Raw genomic sequence first — 18,591 nt, forward strand, 5'->3', positions numbered from 1 at the left:
CGACTGCGATAGCCTCACTGCCAAAAATTTGGGGGTTTTGCGTGCCAAACCAACGACGGGCATCTGGAGATAGCCTCACTGCGTCAGTTGATATTTTCATATGTCGCAATGGTGTTGACTGCCCTTTATTAGCGACAAAAACAAAAGAATGTGATGAACTTACATGTTCTCTGAAGCCTAGGCCATGATCTTGTATCGTGATCCATTCACTGTCCGATTCCATTCTATAAATAAGAAAATACATCTATATTGAAACTTAGGTATCAAATGAATAAATGAAAGCCTGAAATATCAAAAAGACCTAAAGAAAACACTCGACTTCAACGCGGAACGTAAAAGAACACGAAAACAAAGCTCTGGTGGTGACCGGTGCAGCACACAATGCGAAGCAACGGCGACAAAATGAAGGTCAGCTATGGCAGCCCGTTAAGCGCGCCGACTGGTGGCAGCTCGAGTAACTGACTCCCTAAAAGCATCTATACAGATAAAAACTGACACCTGCTGGCAGAACACTGTAAGGTCAAAATGCACTTCCTCAGAAACCAGTGCCACTAGTTCCACAGAGAGTGAAATTCTGTCAGACAATGACACTAAGGGTGCACCTCAGACAAGAGTTGTTACCCTGGTATTTTATCCAGAAGGTCACCTAGCAATTCACTGTGTCCATTGTGAGTGCAAGTCCAACTTAGAAAAAGACTAGTGTCATGGGCTGCTACAAGACAAAAGCAAAGAGGAAAATTCACAATGCCTTCTTGATGAAATCCTAGAATAACAACTCATGTGAGCCCACCCTCATTACTAATACATGACAAAGAATTCCCCGGTCTGCAGAGCCAATGACGCTCGTTTCTGGGGGAGTGCGTTCAGACGACGCATCAGCCCACTTCACATGGCGCAATTTCGCTTGCAAATTTACACCTGTGACGTCAGGCACTGCAGCTTCCCCCATGCCTATATTTCGCTGCATGAGTGATGTCACAACAGCAAACTCCCAAGTAAAGTCACACCTTGCGAATCAGGTTTACAGTGTTCACACAGCATGTGTCACTCCCTATCAGTAGATATATTTTTTTTACCAAAGTAAACTATTCAGTTAAAAGTTAAGACGTGTCCTGCCCAGATCTTCCTTCATTTCGTCTGTGTTTTTTGGCGTATTATCCAGTCTTGAGGCATATCAGTGTCAGGTGTTTCTCTTTGTCGCTCTAGTAGGACTCGGGCAGGGTGGGGAAACAGTCATGTCTCAATAATATGGATACTCTGCTATATAAAAACCGTTTTCGGGGACCAACCGGGTAAATACCTGCATTTTGTCCTGTTATTATGCACAGCTCACATTATGGACGCTTTTGGGTAGGAACGGAGGTGTCCATTTGCATGAGACAGCACTGTCATATTCCCTAGTGTTGAAATTAATGACTGCACGCTCTGAAGCCACGTAACAGGTTTCTCCACTGAACACTAATGCGTAGCGGTGGCATGGCAGATGTTTGTGGCTGCAGAACACACCGCAGGCAAATGATATCCAATGTGGACAATCATGGATATTTGACATTAGAATCAACCAACAAATAGGCCTACATGTTGCTGTCACAGAATTGAACGATTTTTTTCTTCGTGTGATTCCGTTTTGAGTAAGATGCACAAGTGCCGAAAACACGAGCTCGGAAGAGAAGAAAAAGAAAAAAAGAAGGAAGGCGGAAGCTGCATAGAGCTAGGCTTCAGTGGTTGGAACAACAAGCAAGGCTTCAGTGGTGTGGGAGGTCGAACCCCGAACAAGGCTTTGTCAAGATGGTTGGTGGGCCCTGAGCAAACTTCGACGATGTGCATGTGCTTGTGAGCGAGCGCTGTTCGGCACTATAAGCACCCAAGCCACCACAAGTTCTCGACTCCGACTGGTGCCGCAAGGGACTGGGACCACCACCGACATCTTGGGACCATGATTCGACTTTCCTCATACGAAATGTATAGCGTCTTTGATTTGGCTTCTGTTCCCTCCTTGTTACGCTTTCGAAGCTTTTGTGATTTTCTTGCCCCTGTTACGAAGAGCAGAAGGCTTGCAAGATATGTTCTTTTCCTTTATTATTTTCATTTTTTTACGACCGTTTGTACGTCCTGTGCACCTTTTCTTTAATTTTGAATTTCATTACTCATAAATAGTGTTTCGAAATGCCAGGTACAAGTCACTCTCAATTCCTACCGCCTCTAAGGAAGTCCATCACCTAGGTGTGGCCCTAGTACCTGGACAGCGGTCCAATTCAGATTACAAGTTGGTTTGTTTATGGCATCTTTTCCAACCGAACCTGTGACAAACTGGCATCCACTACAGGACTTGAACCTGTCACAAGTTAGTCACAGGTTCGGTTGGAAAAGATCCCATAAAAACAAACTTGTAATTTGAATTGGACTGCTGTCCAGGTGCTAAGGCCACACCTAGGCGATGGACTTCCTGAGAGGCGGTAGGAATTGAGAGTGAGTCGAGCCTGGCGTTACGGAACACTATTTAATAGTAAAGAAATTCAAAAGTAAAGAAAAGGTGCACAGGACGCACACACAGTCGTAAAAAAAAAGGAATAAATAAAGGAATAGAACATACCTTGCAAGCGTTCCACTCTTCATAACCGCAGAAGGAAAAACACAAAAGCTTTGAAAGCATAACAAAAGGAACAGAAGCCAAATCAAAGATGCCATACATTTGGAGGAGGAGGAGAGTCCAATCATGGTCCCAAGATGTCGGTGGTGGCTTGGGTGCTTACAGCACCACACAGTGCTCACTCACAAGCACAGGCACATTGTCTAAGACTTGCTCGGGGCCCACCAACAGTCTTGACGAAGCCTTGCTCAAGGTTTGACCACCCAAACCCACGAAGCCTTGCTTGCCGTTCCACCGGCCATAGCGCCGATGCCTTGCTTCGCGTTCCACCACAACCACACCGTGCGCGGGTTCCATCTTCTTTCTTCTTGATCCCTTCCTCCGAGCTTGTGCTTTTGGCACTCGCACATTTTGCTCAAAAAGGAAACCAGTAAAAAGAGTACAATAACCACTGAATTCTGTGAGAGTTGTTATGACTGTGAATTTCTAGAGGGCAAAGTTGACATTTGCAACAAAACTTGAAATAATAAGGCATGTGGAGAAGGAGACAAAAAGTTTTGTGTCACTGGAGCCCACAAGATCTTTGTAAACTACTCAAGAAACGGTGTGACATAAAAGCGCGACAAAACACATTCTGACGCACGGCATGTTAAGACATCGAGAAACCACTACAGAGGTGGTTTAGAGATGTCGGGGCAAGCAACATTCCTATATTGGGACCAATCTTCTTAAGGCATGTGAAAAACTCCTTTTACTCTTGAAGTGAAGAATCTTCTAAAAGAATGTGAAAGATTCCTTTTACCTTGATGTGAAGAACTTCATTGCAAGTGGATAGCTACATTAACTTAAGGGCCACCATGGCACAGGAGAAAAGACCATCTAAGGGACGGCTGTACCTTTTGTAACGAGCAGTAGTGCCAGTGTATGTGATGGGACTATTGTGGTGGCAGTGCCAGCGTCGAAAGAGAAAGTCAATGGCTCAACAATCAATTGAAGCCAAGTATGAAACCAGAAATAGTTAAATGCCTTGCCAAGGAAATTGGCCTGCAGTGGCAAAAGCATCCCTGGCAAGCGATTCACAGCTCGCATGGAAACTAACAGAACAAGGCCCAGATATCAGAGCTTTTGAAAACCAACACGGATGGCACCACAAAAATGTATTCTTAGTGATGGGAAAGTTTAGAATGCCAAATATTATGAGCTGTTGCAGTAAAACCATCATATACGTATGAAACATGAAATCATGGATGACTCGGGATCTCTTTGGCTGGGTCTTTGGTGGCTCGTGGACTGGGAAGCCGAGTTTGTGGATAAGCGTCCCAGCGTGTGCTTACTTGGTGACATGTGCCGCTTAACACTATCCAGTTCCATTCTAGCAGCCAAACACGACATCCAAGCTACATCCGTTAGACCAAGGCATAATTCAAAGGTAGTCTAGATTGTGTTTACCATTTATAAATGTCCAGGCACGTCTGCAATTTAGCCCATCCAGAGGCTTTCGGAGACGGTCACAAGAGCCAGCAGCTTGCTTGGGCAGCTCACTGTCAGCCACTCTGTCCTTTCATGCACCGTGCCACCTCCATGAGCTCCCACTGAAAAACAAAAAAAAAAAAGCAGAATCGGAAATTATACCTGCAATAAGAACATCTCAGCAGCAGAGGCTACGTTATGGTGCCTGGAATGCGCCTCCAACTGGTTCGTTTAGTGTTCTATATAACCCATGTACCAAAAGTGGTCTCTAAGCGACAAAATTAAATGACACCACAGGAGCTGGCATGTCATGCTGTTGGATGTTGCAATCCTGGCAGTTAGTCGTACAACTTCTGGCAAAAAATATATGAGCTAACACAGCTGTCATTGTCCTCGCAACATTCAAAATCCTGGCTGACAAAGCTTCTATGGACTGTCAAGCTGAGGGATACCCTCTCTGCCCCCCTCCCTTTTCCAGCAGAAACTACCTCAACTGTCATGATGTTCACAGCCCGGAAAAGATCCCCTAGAAGTTTATTCAGGAGCAACTAGGGTAGCTATAGAGACAAACTCTCGCACTATGAAGCCATTCCACAAATCTGCCATAAGCAGCAGCAGTTCGTTGAAAGTATAGAAGTTTGCCTTGTAAATACATTTCGAGATGAAGTTGCATCTCTGGATTCTACCAAGACTCTAGTTTCCAGCAAAGATTTACGTTGGCAGGCCGGCCGAGTTGCTGAGTAGGAGGAAGGTGCATGTGTCACACCACACGTGTCTTTTGCTTACATTCAGAGAAAGGAAGGCTGAAATTCCCTGATCGATACTGATTAGGCTGGAAATCTTGAGACTTTTCCAATTGCCGAATTTCTCAACAATACCAATTTTCAGCTCATAGAAACCCTGCACAGGTTTGAGTCAGGTACTAACGGCCATTAACAACTGCGTGAATTACTGTACACATATGCGGTAACTATACTAAAGCCAAACTTATTCTAGTAACGCACAACGCCATAAAACTACCAAAAAACACCGAGCATGCACCCGCGGCAGAGTAAGCGCTCAACCCCTACTTTTGAAACATATCAACTCATCTAAGGACATATTAATGCCTATTCCTTTATTTTAAGCAAGTTAAAAAAATATATGAAAGAGACATCAGGCACCCTGTCGCCATGGGCGTTTATCTCCACGACTGGCAGGCAGAATGGGGATAGAGCAAGTAGAACAGCAAAGCAGGAGAGGAATAGGAGGGGTGCAGTCGAAAAGAGCTAGAAAGTGATATACCTGGGGACAATGCTCCGTGGCAATGAAGGTAAAGCTAGAGATCCAAAGGACACCATTTCACTGCATAGCTGAATATAGTTCAACCATAATAATTTGCTGGGTGGAACGTAACCAATTAAAATATATGTAAAATTGTTCTGTTTAGCTTTGACTTTAGAATGTTAGCATAACATTGGCCAGGATGTGCCAAACCTAGAGCATTTCCTTTTTAGCCATTTTGTGTTTTCTTGGTTTAAATTCACCCTAGGTTTTCTAGCTCCCTGCAAAATTAAGATGGCATCTTTATCATGCGCATCTTTGGGCATCATCAGTGCGGTTTATTGCAGGCACACTCTGTGAGCTCGCCCCTTTGTTTGACATGTAAGATTTTTATGAAGTTTGGCAACCAAGAAATCTTAAAACAAACCAAGCAAGTGGTGTGCAACATGTATGACAAATGGGACAGTGGGAACCGGGACTCCTAGTTGTTTCCGTATGCCGGTTGGCTAGCAAGCTCACTGGTGTGTCTGAGCAGGGGTGGGGACGGAACTCAGGACCCCTGGGTTCTGCAGCGCAATCCTCGCTACAGATATTCTGAGCTGTGGTGTGCCAGCGACCCCCTAGGGCCAGCCATAACTGAATGCGATCCAAATGGAATGCGACTTCGCGTCGTGGAGTGTGCGTGCTTCTATTTCTGTATATTCCTCCCGCGCAATAGTTTTTCAGCACCAGAAGAGTTTACAGATAACTGACCTCAAAACGCGGCAGCACTCATGAAATTCGTTCATGTGGCAATTCGGGTCAGGTGGTTCATGATCATTGACAAGCGCCAAAAAATAGACAGGGTCAAGAAGTTGCCACTGGCGCACTCGCAACTAACATCATTGAAAAAAAAAACAATCTGTTACACTGCTGTGAGAAATGTCAATCATGATTACAACCAATGTAGACCTCTATCAAGAAATTCATATTCTTTTGCTGATAAGGTTATGGATGTGTCACTTGTACAACTCGTGCCTTCGGCTATAATCTCAAACACCTCGTGTAGCTTTTTCTAGACATTTTATCTGGGTATCTGGCCAAAAATTTGGTGTCATTAAATGACGGGAAACAAGGGCAGCAGCTGATCTGTGTTGTCGCTGCAGCAGCGGCCCTTGGAAAAGACAAATGCAAAACTAAACACTGCAAAAAATTCACAGAATGCACAACCAAAGTTGTGTACGGAATCACAATGTCATATGGTTCTGTGTACACGGGTCAGACAGGCCTATGTATTAATGATTGCGCCCGCGAACGCGAGGTGGCCACACAAGCGATCTCCATCACGACATCTGGCCACACACTGCAGACGCTGCTTTTGCTCCCAGTCGTTTAAAGACACTAAATTTTTGGCCAGATACCCAGATAAAGAATCTAGAGAGCTACACCAGGCGTTTAAGATTAAAGCCAAAGGCACCAGGTGTACAAGTGACACATCCATAACCTTATCAGCAAAAGAATGAATTTTTTGATAGAGGGTTGACCAGTTGTAGTCATGACTGACGTTTTTCACAGCTATAATAATAATAATAATAATAATGTTTTATTTGAATCATGCCCCAGAACGACCACTAGGCCATAGTGTGGTGGCACATAAAATGGTAGTAGATGACTTAACACAATGTCTTCCACTTGTAAAAAAGAACAGACTAACATGCAATCACGAATTAAAGATAAAAATTTAGCTCCCTTCTAAACACTGATATATCTGAAAAGATATCAACATGAGAGGACAGTTCATTACCACAAATCTGCATCCTTACCACTTACTATATAAGAAATTTTGTTTTCAATAAATGTTAGTTGCCGGTACGCCAGTGTTCACGTCAAATTTTTGTCTAGGTATTTTTCCGGCGCTTATCTATCATGAAGTTCGCAGCTTTTCCTGATCCGACACTGCCTATCTTCGTCAGCTGAGAGACAAATTAAATTCTAGGAGATTGACCACGGTGAAATCTACCTTGCAAGTCTGTCCGAGTGCTTCAGTCAAAGTGTTGGCTTACGCTTAAAAACGGGTGAAGCCTTCAGAAATAAATCTGAATATGCCTGCATGCTCGGCGATCGCGGTTCAGCTCCCTCAACCGCAATCCTCGTACAAAAACATGCAATGAAGCAACTGCGTGGTTGACACGCCAACACCCTAACTGAAACTGAGACAAAAAAAAACAAAAAATGATAACTATTTGGTGCACTAACACAGAGCCTTTGGCACTGCCTGCCTCCCCCCCTCCCTAGTTTTCTCTTCATTGCCAAAGAAAGTTGTACCCAAAAAAAGATGGGTTGCTTTTTTGTTCTAACTCGGAAGAATAAATTTAAGGCTTTATAACAAGAACAAGCAAGTGCGTAAGCAACCATTCTTTAGAATGTTAATTTGTAATAAAAAAAAAGAAAAAAAAAAACAGACTGTTTGTTTTTACGTGTTTGCACAGTCAACCAGCTTTGCAAATGGCAGCTGTTTGTAATTCCGTGGTCAGACCAAGGGACCACCCGACCATGTACACCTTTGCTTTATTACCTACCCTATCCCCCAGCTCTCCATGGTCATCCCCAATTTAGAGTGGGCAATTGCTTGGTATATTACAGTGTGGAATGGTGTTATTTGTTTAGGAAAACAAAAGGTCAGATAAATACCAGCAGGGCCCTGCGGAAGCGGTGCATGGGCCCCGTTTCACTTTTCACAAACCATCCTGTCTTGAAAGGCAGCAGAGAAACAGGTTGGGCTGATTCGCCTGCAGGCCTTTGCTGAGTTGATGGCTACTATCCAGACTGGCAGCTGATCGGCAGCTTCCAGCCACCTGCAGTTTTTTCTTGATGATACAGACTTCCTGCAATACCATGAATAAGAATCAGACTGATATTCTGGAACAAACAAAGAAACCAAAACTTGCTTCACAGATCAACAAAAGAAAAAGTGCCAACATTACGCTTCTCTTGTTGTCGACAGTGCAAAGACCATGATGACAGCACCATTAAACTCAACCAAGCAAGGAAAATGAGCTTCTTCATAACGTAATTGTATTAAGAACCAGGCACGCAGCCGGAAAGGGGGGGGGGGGGTGGGAGCCTACCTCACCTTTTCTTTATTACCTACCCTATCCCCCCCCCCCCCAAAATCGTCCATTTTGCTGGGCCCTCCCCCCCCCCCCCCCCAAAAAAAAACAACAAATTTCTGGTGAAGTGCCTGTTAAGAACAATGTGCATGTAGAGCTTAGATACCTACTGGTACCTTCAGAAATCCCAGGAAGCTAAAAACAAATTAAACACCACTTAAAAATAGCACAGCTCGCTTGGTAGGCACATGCACAGCAATCAACAAGCCTCTTGACATGTTCTGCAGTGCAGGGATACAGATTAAAAATAAACACCGGGGATGTGATCGATATCCTCTGGGGCAGTGCAATGCGCAAGTTTATCCTGAAGCTACTGTTTGCGCATGCACCTAAGAGGCGTTAGAGCTGGTTCACACTGTTGCAACTGACTACGACCGAGTTGAACAAAACAGGGTTTTAAGCCGCTTACGACTGCCATTATTACTGCTGGACGGCGTGGTCATAAGCCGTCACAAGAGGCTTAAAGACTGGTTTTGTCGGAGTCAGTCCTAGTCGGTTGCTGCAGTGTAGACCAGCTATTAGACTAAAATTGTATCCAGCTTTGGGTCTTTCCACAAATGTTTTAAGAGACTCCCTTCAACTTTACCAGGGCCTCAGGTATTTAAACGTTGTAGTAAGTAGGGAGCCATCACATTCAAAGCTGGATCTCCTTGCTTTGTATGTGTCTCCCCAGTACCACTAAACGTTCTATACCAGATCAGAGCATTTTAATCAAATCATTCAACCTCTTTCCTCAGCCATGTAAACTACTTGTGCACCCACGAGTGCTACAAGTCACGAATGTAGCCGGGGTAAATTAAAACGTCGCTAAGGCAAGCAATAATAATCATTATTAGCGACAGTAGTACCCTGGGTGGCTCGCAAGGCTAGACATATATGCAGGGGCCCGTACGCACGATCGTCTGCTAGCCAATCAACCAGAGCAAGATGATCAAAATAACAAACAGGCAGCAAGGGAGAAAACAACAAGAACGATGAGACTAAGAGGGCTCGGTCAACACTTTTAATACCCGTGCGACACGGGCAACTCGAATGCCATATACAACGAATGACAATTGTGTGATCGGCGAATCAGCTCGCTATCTGTCGCGCGTGGAATGCGTCACGCCCGGAGTGTCGCGCGCCAATTGGCCGTCCGCTCAAATGTCATTCGTTGTAAATGGCATTCGAGTTGCCCGTGTGTCCCAAGTATAAGAAACTCAAGGCCCGAGCACCTCAAACCCAACGCCACGCACCGCACGCCGGCGCGAGGCACACGCCGTACACGAGCACAACGACGACACCCAGTTAGGAGCGTGTCCTATCAATACGACAAACGCCAGCGCCAGTCGAACCGCGCCATCCCGCTGGACGCGGCGTGAAAACCCAGAGCGCGCGGGCCGGGAGTTTCAAAACATTGGGCACAACTCAACGCTGCCGCTAGCATGAAAAAGGACGAGACGACACGCAATCAAGCGTTTAACAACACAGAACAGTTCACTGATAGCAACGCGTACTTTAGAAACAATCTAATCAGCGTCTCTGCAGTGCTCCGGTGTCGCAGAGCATTCACGGGATTCTCAAGATAGCGGCACGGCGGCACCGCGGCGGCGCCGCCGCCGCCGCCGGTCAGTGCTAAGACGATTTCACTTTTTTCGACTCAAATCGTAGAAAAAAGTGAAAAATCATCCGAATTACGGTGGCAACGTGAGCTACGTTGTTCCGAAGATGATCTAGCATATCTGGATATTCTTCTAGCATGCATTTTGAATATGAAATCGGCAAAACTTACCTAAACTCGGATCGACCGACGCACTCCGAGAAAGGCCTTTGTGTCCTCTCCGGAACGAACAAGGATCCAGAAGTTGCTTGCGGCTTTGAATTGGCACGAAGCCAAGCCAGCCAAGGCAGCCAAGGATTGAAATACGACTTAATAGTTTCGGTTTCGACCCCACTCTATCTCAGTCCATATTTCTGGGGCCGGTGTCACTACGGTTGACATGACTGCAGTTATCGTACTCTATACGAACTTTGAAGTCAATCGAATGCGAGCAGACATAATTTCCCAGCTTCTTCTCCTGTTATACGTTGCTTGATAACCTTTGTTTGCTGATTGGAATCTGCATCAACTCATGTCCATCTGGTCCTTCAAACAAACGGTGTTCAATATCTTAATTCGACTTGATTTCTTATTTGTGAATACATGTAATTGCTTAATCATTCACTGGATATCTGTTTTAAGTTTTTATTTTTTTGCTAAGAAAATGTACGTATTTTTTAAGTTTTTTTTTTTTTTTTTTTGGTTTGGTTTGAATTACAGGCCGTGTTTTGTGGCTCAGTAAAACAGGTTGATTTGAGAAATTCAAGATCATGAACAGCCGACAATACACCAGTGATGTAAATACAGGGGAGGCGGGAGAAGCGCACCCCCCTTCCCCTCCACCTTAGAAAATATTCCTGGCTGCGTCGCTAAATGAGCATAAGAGGCACTGCGTTTTTTCCCTTATCAACATACACACAAATCGAAGGAGTGAGAAGCTGCTTCATCTGAAAACTTTCAGTTTTGAGATGAAGCAGCTCCTCCCATCTCTTTCCGCTTTTGCAGAGCGAACGCTCGGGAGGAGCCGACCCCCTCCCCAGCGTTTACTTTCAACCTGCCAACGAGTATGGCTGTATTTTTTTTTTTTTTCCGTGGACCTTCTAGATCGCTACAGCTTCAGTGCATACAGCGGTGTAATCCACTCGCTAACTTGCTGTGCGTGTCTAAACAGAAGACTTGTTTCCCTCCGGAGCGGGATCGGCGGCCGAGTGGGCTAGAGCACACCAGCTCGGAGCACGCGGAGCGAAAGCTCGCGCAACAGAACCCAGGGATCCTGGGTTCAATCCGCACCCCTGCCCGTTTCGATCTGGATGAACATCCTACAGGCGCGCTTTCGTGTATCATTACTGCGTGATGCACGTTAAAGACCCTGCGCTATCAGTTGTACTGCATTGGCTAAATTTTTCATCTACAGCTGGGAGACTCGTCGGCCGTTGAGGCAGACCAAATTCTAGGCTGTATAAACATACACACTCCCCAATTTTTCTCTGGAGCCATAGCTACAGGTTCAGCGCACGTGATCAGCGCATTCAGAAAACTAACTACAAGAGCACGCCCACGAGGCTTTGCGTTGCCTCTAATTTGCACGTGCTCACCCCAGCTTTGACGAAATTGGAGCCCTGCAGAAGTGGGCTAAAGCGCACACCCAGCTCGACGCGCGTGGAGTGAAAGCTCGCGCTGCAGAACCCAGGGATCCTGGGTTCGAGCCCCACCCCTGCCCGTTTCGATCTGGATGAGCATCCTACCGACCTGCGCTCGTGTATCACTACTGCGTGGTGCACGTTAAGGACCCCAGGCTAGTGGTTGTACTGCACCGGCTAAATTGCTCATCTACCGCGAGTGACTCGTCGCAACTTTAAGTGGCTGACCAACTGCACGCTGTAAAAATATCCCCATAACCCAATTTGCAATTTTTGCCCTGCAGACGTTACGCTAACCTTGATGACGTAGAACAAATTAGATCTGAACACGTCGACGTGTGCACCGCCGAAACGTGCCCCACATGTCCTACACTTCGTTTCACGCTCAGTGCGAGCGAAAGCAATGTGAGGTCGATGTTGACACGTCACGAGCTCACCTTCGCTCGTATTTATGGTGAAAGAGAGAATGAAGAGTCATAGAACAAAGAAATGATACAAAACATAGATGTAATCTATGTTTTGTATGTAGATAGTGTAATAGATGGCAGGGTAGATCTATGTCATCTATGCTTTGACTGCCTACGCTAAGCCTATTTTGTATTTACAAATTCTGATAAGCATGAGTCCACGTGGGAACCTATCCAAACGCGGATTAAAATCCGGCTTGCTTAATTTTGAGATTAAAATAAAAATGTAAATAAATATTTACATTCCCGGTGCACTTTACTTTGTTTCGATTCCTTACATCAGTGAATGCGATTTTCCGCTGAATAAACTTCTTTTTTATGTACTTGATCACTAGCGCCACTCGCACATACAACGCTTTTGCTTTACACCACGCGTGGCCAAGGCTTTCGTAACTTGTGGTGCGGTCCGGGCAGACCGCATTCCACGTGTGTTGGCGGTGTAAGGTGAGTCAGATGGGTCGTTCCCGCTTTAAATAAATACTAAAAATCAGTTTCTCATACTGCGGCACTAAGCGTTGACATTGGTGCAGCGAGAGCAGTCTTGCCTCTTCTTGAACTAAATACCAGCCAACATCTAAGCCTTTCTCGTGTCGGAAGTTTTGCGTGTCGCGTTTCATTTGAAAAACTAAAGGCTTAGCACATGTCGGTTTTAAAAAGCATTTCTTGCTTGAAGCTTGTGAGGCAAGTTCGCTTTCGCGAAGAAAACGCACCACCAGGATGCAATTACGTAGCATGTGAAACTGATATTTGTTGTTTATTTAAATGTGGGACGATCAATTTGACTGAAGCACCCGGTCATTCTTTTCAGTCTGGAAAGAACTCGGGGTCTTAGCGAACGGAAAATTGAACACGCGCGCTCAACGCCGCTGCAATGTACGCAGATTTAGTTGAGCAGCATGTTTTTCACATATTTTTTCTTGAAGCGCCGACTGATTTGCGATTAGTTAATTTGTTCTGGAATAAACACCGGCCTCTGGAATTTGATGAAATGTGTTCTATTGTTTTTTTTCTAATTTACACATCCAGTGCAACAGTTTGTTTTTGGCGTTTTTGTGAAATCAGACATGGGGGGTGCTGTTTTGCGGACCCTGCTTGCGGTTGCGATGTACTGTCGGCACGGGTGTGTCAATAAAGCCCGACGATCGCGTCACGCCGGCAAGCGCAATATTCTTGAAAAGGAGGAAACTGTTCCTGGCCAAAGGTCTAAGCACAGATTCTCGTGTACGAAGCTGTATGTCACTGGCTTTGTGATAATAGCGTGAGAGTCAAATTTAAGCGCAACGTAAGAACGGATTTTAAGTTGATGTAAGTAAAAGTGGCCGTATCGAGTACTTCAGGGTCCGATGTCAAGCAAGTTCCAGACAAAAAATAATGAACGACGGTAATTGCCCGTCGTTCCTTCGCGCGCTGATCTTGCAAAAATAAACGACACCCGAAACCAGTGGCGTCACGAGGGTCAGCGGCACTCGCGGCGGTAGCCCGCCGCGACACCCCCCCTCCTCCTCCCCCCCCCCCCCCCCCCCCCTCGCTCCGCTCGTGCGTGGCCGCGTGACCCGCCGCTCCCCCCCTCCCCCCTCCGCTCTCGCGTGGCCCGCCGCGAACTCCCCCCCCCCCCCCCCTCCGCTCTCGCGTGGCCCGCCGCGCCCCCCCCCCCCTCCCCCCGCATCCCGCCGCGACCCCCCCCCCCCCCCTGAGCGCAGCACCCGGGCGCGGTCCCCCCACCCCCTTGTGACGCCACTGCCCGAAACCACTCCCCGGCAGTTCCGTGGAATCCTGGAGCCAGTGAATACAATGAATCGCCACGAAATCCTTAAATCTTGGCAGCCGCCTGTCTAACCTGGTCGGCTCGGACCAGGACAATACAAGGAACGACGAGGAAATCACTTCCCTGGCAGTTACGTAGAATCCCGGGGCCAATGACCACGCTGAAGCGCCACTAAGACTTCAATGTTGGTGGCCGCCTGTTTACCCCGGTCGGCTCGGACCAACAAAATACAAGGAACGCCGAGGGAATCACTTCCCTGGCAGTTCCGTAAAATCCTGGGGCCAATGAACACACTGAAGCGCCAATGTTGGCGGCCGCCTGTCTACACTGGTCTGCTCGGACCAAGAAAAGACGAGGAACGCCAAGGAAATCCCTTCCCTGGCAGTTCCGTGGCATACCGGTGCCCGGGAAATACGGTGAGACGCCAGGCTGGCAGTTCACCGAATTCCCTGGGCGGTCCCGGTCCAGTCTACTACGGCCAAGGCCCCATCCTGGCCCCAGCTAGCCCAAGCAAGTGTGCTGCTTGGGACCATTCCCTATCCCTACACAAATCGATTGTTTTTCAGAATCAAGGTTGTACAAGTTGAGGAATTGAAAAGTATTACGAAACAAGTTAATGATTTATTGAAACGATTAAAGGGGATAAACAAAATAAAACAAAAATACAGCTGTTACACAGGTTTTAAAACGTCAAAAACACGCCGCCCTAGGTTGATATTTTAAGCGCTTGTTCGTTTATATTATATAGGCCTGTTCGTTTGCGTCTAGTGTGTCTGCTGAGAAAAAATTTGAAGGGGATTCCAGAGAAAATAAAATGAAAAACAAAACTTAAATAGCGCATTTCTGCACAATCGACAGTAATCTGTTAGAGTTATTGATTATTTTATCTGATGTCGCGCGTGTCTCTTGGATATGTCAATTCACAAAATGTTGTGCGCGAACCGCAACTTTTGACGCGAAATACAAGAACATTAATAAAAAAAAATCGTAATCCATTCGAGACAAAGTAAAGTCTCCAAATCGACGTTCTAATGTCAGCGTCCGCCATTTCGGAACCCCGCAGCAAAATACAACGCGGTTGGTCCACAGCGTGTTGGTGCCTGGAAAAAAGGCCGTTCTGCAATGCCTTTACCTTTGGCGGCATCTGTCGGTCTCTTTGCTTATAGAGGCTACTTCACTTTGCTTGTAATTTACGTATCGGTATGATATCCTTAAATGCTTCACTTTTCCCTAAGCCGGAATTATGTTATTTTTACAGTTGTGAGTACGTAAATATTTCTGCTTGTACTACTGAGTGCACAACCTAAAACAATTTACGCTTTCTCTTATGTTCCTCAACGTTCATGGTGCTAGAGTTTCTGAAAATTGAAAGGCGGAAACTCAAGTTGCTAGACATTTAGCTGCTTACACGACTTTGGTAATAGAGCCTTGCAAGCAATGCTGGCAACTTATTTTATATGCCGGTCACTCTCTCGGCTCTAGTGGTCAGCACTTGTTTCCAACAAGCAAAAAAATCGTGTCCCTACTTTGGAGCTCTGGTTAATGTACAACGAATTTCCTAGACTGGCGAGTTAATAATGCAACACAGCTCAACGGCATTTTGGTATAAGCTCTCTAATCAGACTCAAAATGAGTAATCACACATAATACAGGTTAAAACCTAGAAGTCTGAAGTACTTCTAGAGATACCTGACAGAATTATATTTAAGTGCTCCACTGCTTACTATTGCTTGCCTTCACTTGTAGATAAAACCAATATGACTGTTAACAACAAGGCAGTGTGGGTACCAAAAAATAAATCTGTTCCTGTATACTTAAGACTTCCTGAAGGAAAGGAACAACCTTTAACATTTCAACCTCCTTTAAAACATGTTGAACATAAATGATCGTCAAATTTTACAAATGAATAAAATTATTTAGTAACTGTCACATTTTGCATCTCCTTTTTAATTTATGTGCGACTGTAAGGTCTTCGTTATAATGCCGTTGATTATACAAAAAATCAGTACGTATCTACTCTCTTCTCATTTTAAAATGCGACCATTATCAACCACCTGTAAACCAATAAAGAGAAAGCAAATACCCATTGAAGAAATTTCGATTTTTAAGGATAAATGGTGTATTATTGTCTATGACACTATTGGACGTTGTGCAGCTGTATTAGTTCGAAACAGTACGTTAAGAATCGCTCGAGTCACCTTCTGTCAAGTTGAAATATCCTTAGCACTGTGGTCAGTTTACCATTTACAAAAAGTGAGACATAAAGTGGCCAAATATAGTAAAATTACTCTTATAACATTCGCTTCTCCTTATCAGACATCAAACCACCTTGGACAACGTCATAGCAATACATCACACAAATTGATGCAAGCCGTCATTGTGGCGATTTTCACTCTAACACGATGGGGGGCTATAGAGAAAATTATGCTTCAGCAAGACGAAAAACTTCATGCCAATTTAGTTATTTTGCTAATAAATTTATCTTGCACGTAGATGTTTCTTTGCAAAATCGCGGTCTTTAAAATACGTCCGTAACTACATACCCGTAGAAAAGTCAACGACATACACGTTAGTGGTGCGGATTTATTTGCACAAAGACGAGGTCGTGTAGAGAAAAGTTTCCTTGTGTTAGTGGTTTCCCAGTACCCAAAGCGGTCATTAATATAAATTGTCTGTTCCTTCCTGCGTAATATTTCTGGGATCGGTTTAAAGAACTGAAGAACAAAATATTCGTCCAATTATGTAAGTTAAATAGGCCATCAGTCACATTTCAAAATAGCCTGGACCCCCTTTCCACCATACATGATCCGAAATGTTCAGCTTCCGCAGCCGGCGATGCTCCGGTTGTTCTTCGGACAGTAAAACGAGTGGACGTTCAAACTTTAAAACTCCTTTATTTACATGTATTCGGAGAGAAACACCAAACCCGTAACAGAAAACACTGTTGTTCGGAGCCGCACTAAGACCTCAAGCCCATTTTCACGTGCACTTGCGCGAGTGTTCTTCGACCCCTACATGTTGCCAGACGCTAGCAATAATCGATAGCAACTTGAAAGAAAACCACAAGTGACCTCACAGTTGCGTTCTCCCACTACAGGTAGCGGTCATAAGCGCAGACTCAAATCGAAGCCTAGCGCATCTCGAAACCTCTACGCCATTGAGGTAATATGGATAGGCAGCCTTGCGCAACTCTCAGTGCATAAAATTCAAATTTTGCATCATTTTTACATCCAAAGTTCGTTACGCAAACACCTCGTCGATATTCATGCGCATGAGGCATCATATCTGACCAATTAGGTCTCGTAGGACGAGAATCCACTCGCATTCAAGAAATAAAATGCCATTTTGAAAAACGATAGTCACTCGAGTGAATTAAGTCAGCTGCGTCGGTCTTCTGAACAAAGTTATGACAAAGTGAAATGTACTTTCAGATACGGAAATTACTTGCCTGCAAAACCACAAAATCACATTTGCCTTGTGAATCAGGGGTATGCATTAGCGTATGTCTCTTCAACAACCAGTGGAACCAACAGCACCACCATATTTGTTTGTTTGTTTTTTGTTTTTTTCTCGTTCCTTTTACTACCCTTTAGATTTCTATGACTATAAACAATTCTAATTAGCCCCACCGAAATAGTAACATATGTTATTTAGCGCATTCTTGTTGAATTACACGCAAAGTTTTGAATCGGAATAAATATATGTATAGGTAATCTTCATATAAATAAGGTAAACAACACATAGAAGGATTTAATTTACCAGTCTGAGAATAGGTTGTAATCCAGGAAACAAAGGATGACGAATCATTTTCATTCAAATATAGCAATTTTTATAGAAAATATTACGAGCGGCAAGTTATATTGAAGTATTTATTACATTATTAAGTCTAAATTTCAATATTGTTTTTCTTGTGTAAAAACAATTGAGCTTTTGTTCCAGTTCCACCAATAAAGGACGTAATGGTGGCGTTCACCTGTTCCTTCTTAAGCAAATGCAATTTGTAAAATCTATGTTTTAACGCCGTCACCCACTTCACCAAAATATCCCTCAAAATATACTTGATCGCCCTCAATATTTCTTCTCATTTTTGGGTAGTGGGCATGGGAACAGCTGCACCATGCGGATGGATAACACCCCTCCGTTCTTGCTCATGCAGATACTCGCTTTCCTTCCCCTGGCTGGCGGGGCGACATATCAGTGTCCGGCAGCAAACGTCTTTGCTACGTCGCCCGCGGTAACGCCCAAGGATTTCAGCGATGGGCCGGTCAGCACTTTGGGCCTCTTCAGTTTGCATCGCATCGTCAGGGCATCTTCATCGACATCTACAACGTCTCCGATCTTCAACAAAAGCGCTTGGGAGAGCGTTCACCTTCGTAGTGGGCATGGGAACAGCTGCACCATGCGGATGGATAACACCCCTTCGTTCTTGCTCATGCAGATACTCGCTTTCCTTCCCCTGGCTGGCGGGGCGACATATCAGTGTCCGGCAGCAAACGTCTTTGCTACGTCGCCCGCGGTAACGCCCAAGGATTTCAGCGATGGGCCGGTCAGCACTTTGGGCCTCTTCAGTTTGCATCGCATCGTCAGGGCATCTTCATCGACATCGACAACGTCTCCGATCTTCAACAAAAGCGCTTGGGAGAGCGTTCACCTTCGTAGTGGGCATGG

General features: G+C 45.1%; 1 long non-coding RNA gene across 2 annotated transcripts; it reads right to left on the reverse strand.

Moving 5' to 3' along the window:
* Window positions 1-4,145: 4,145 nt before the first annotated feature.
* Window positions 4,146-10,718, reverse strand: LOC120840055. 2 transcript variants are annotated; one of them, XR_005715445.2, is made up of 3 exons: window positions 10,244-10,718; window positions 7,994-8,187; window positions 4,146-4,182 (listed from the first exon to the last, which is right to left on the reverse strand). It is a non-coding gene; the product is annotated as an uncharacterized LOC120840055 (long non-coding RNA). The 2 variants fall into 2 exon arrangements; XR_006078394.1 differs by lacking the exon at window positions 10,244-10,718 and adding an exon at window positions 9,708-9,722.
* Between the last annotated feature and the right edge of the window lie 7,873 nt (window positions 10,719-18,591).

This window comes from Ixodes scapularis, unplaced genomic scaffold, assembly GCF_016920785.2.
Source record: "Ixodes scapularis isolate PalLabHiFi unplaced genomic scaffold, ASM1692078v2 PGA_scaffold5__190_contigs__length_132052651, whole genome shotgun sequence".
Classification (NCBI taxonomy): domain Eukaryota; kingdom Metazoa; phylum Arthropoda; class Arachnida; order Ixodida; family Ixodidae; genus Ixodes; species Ixodes scapularis.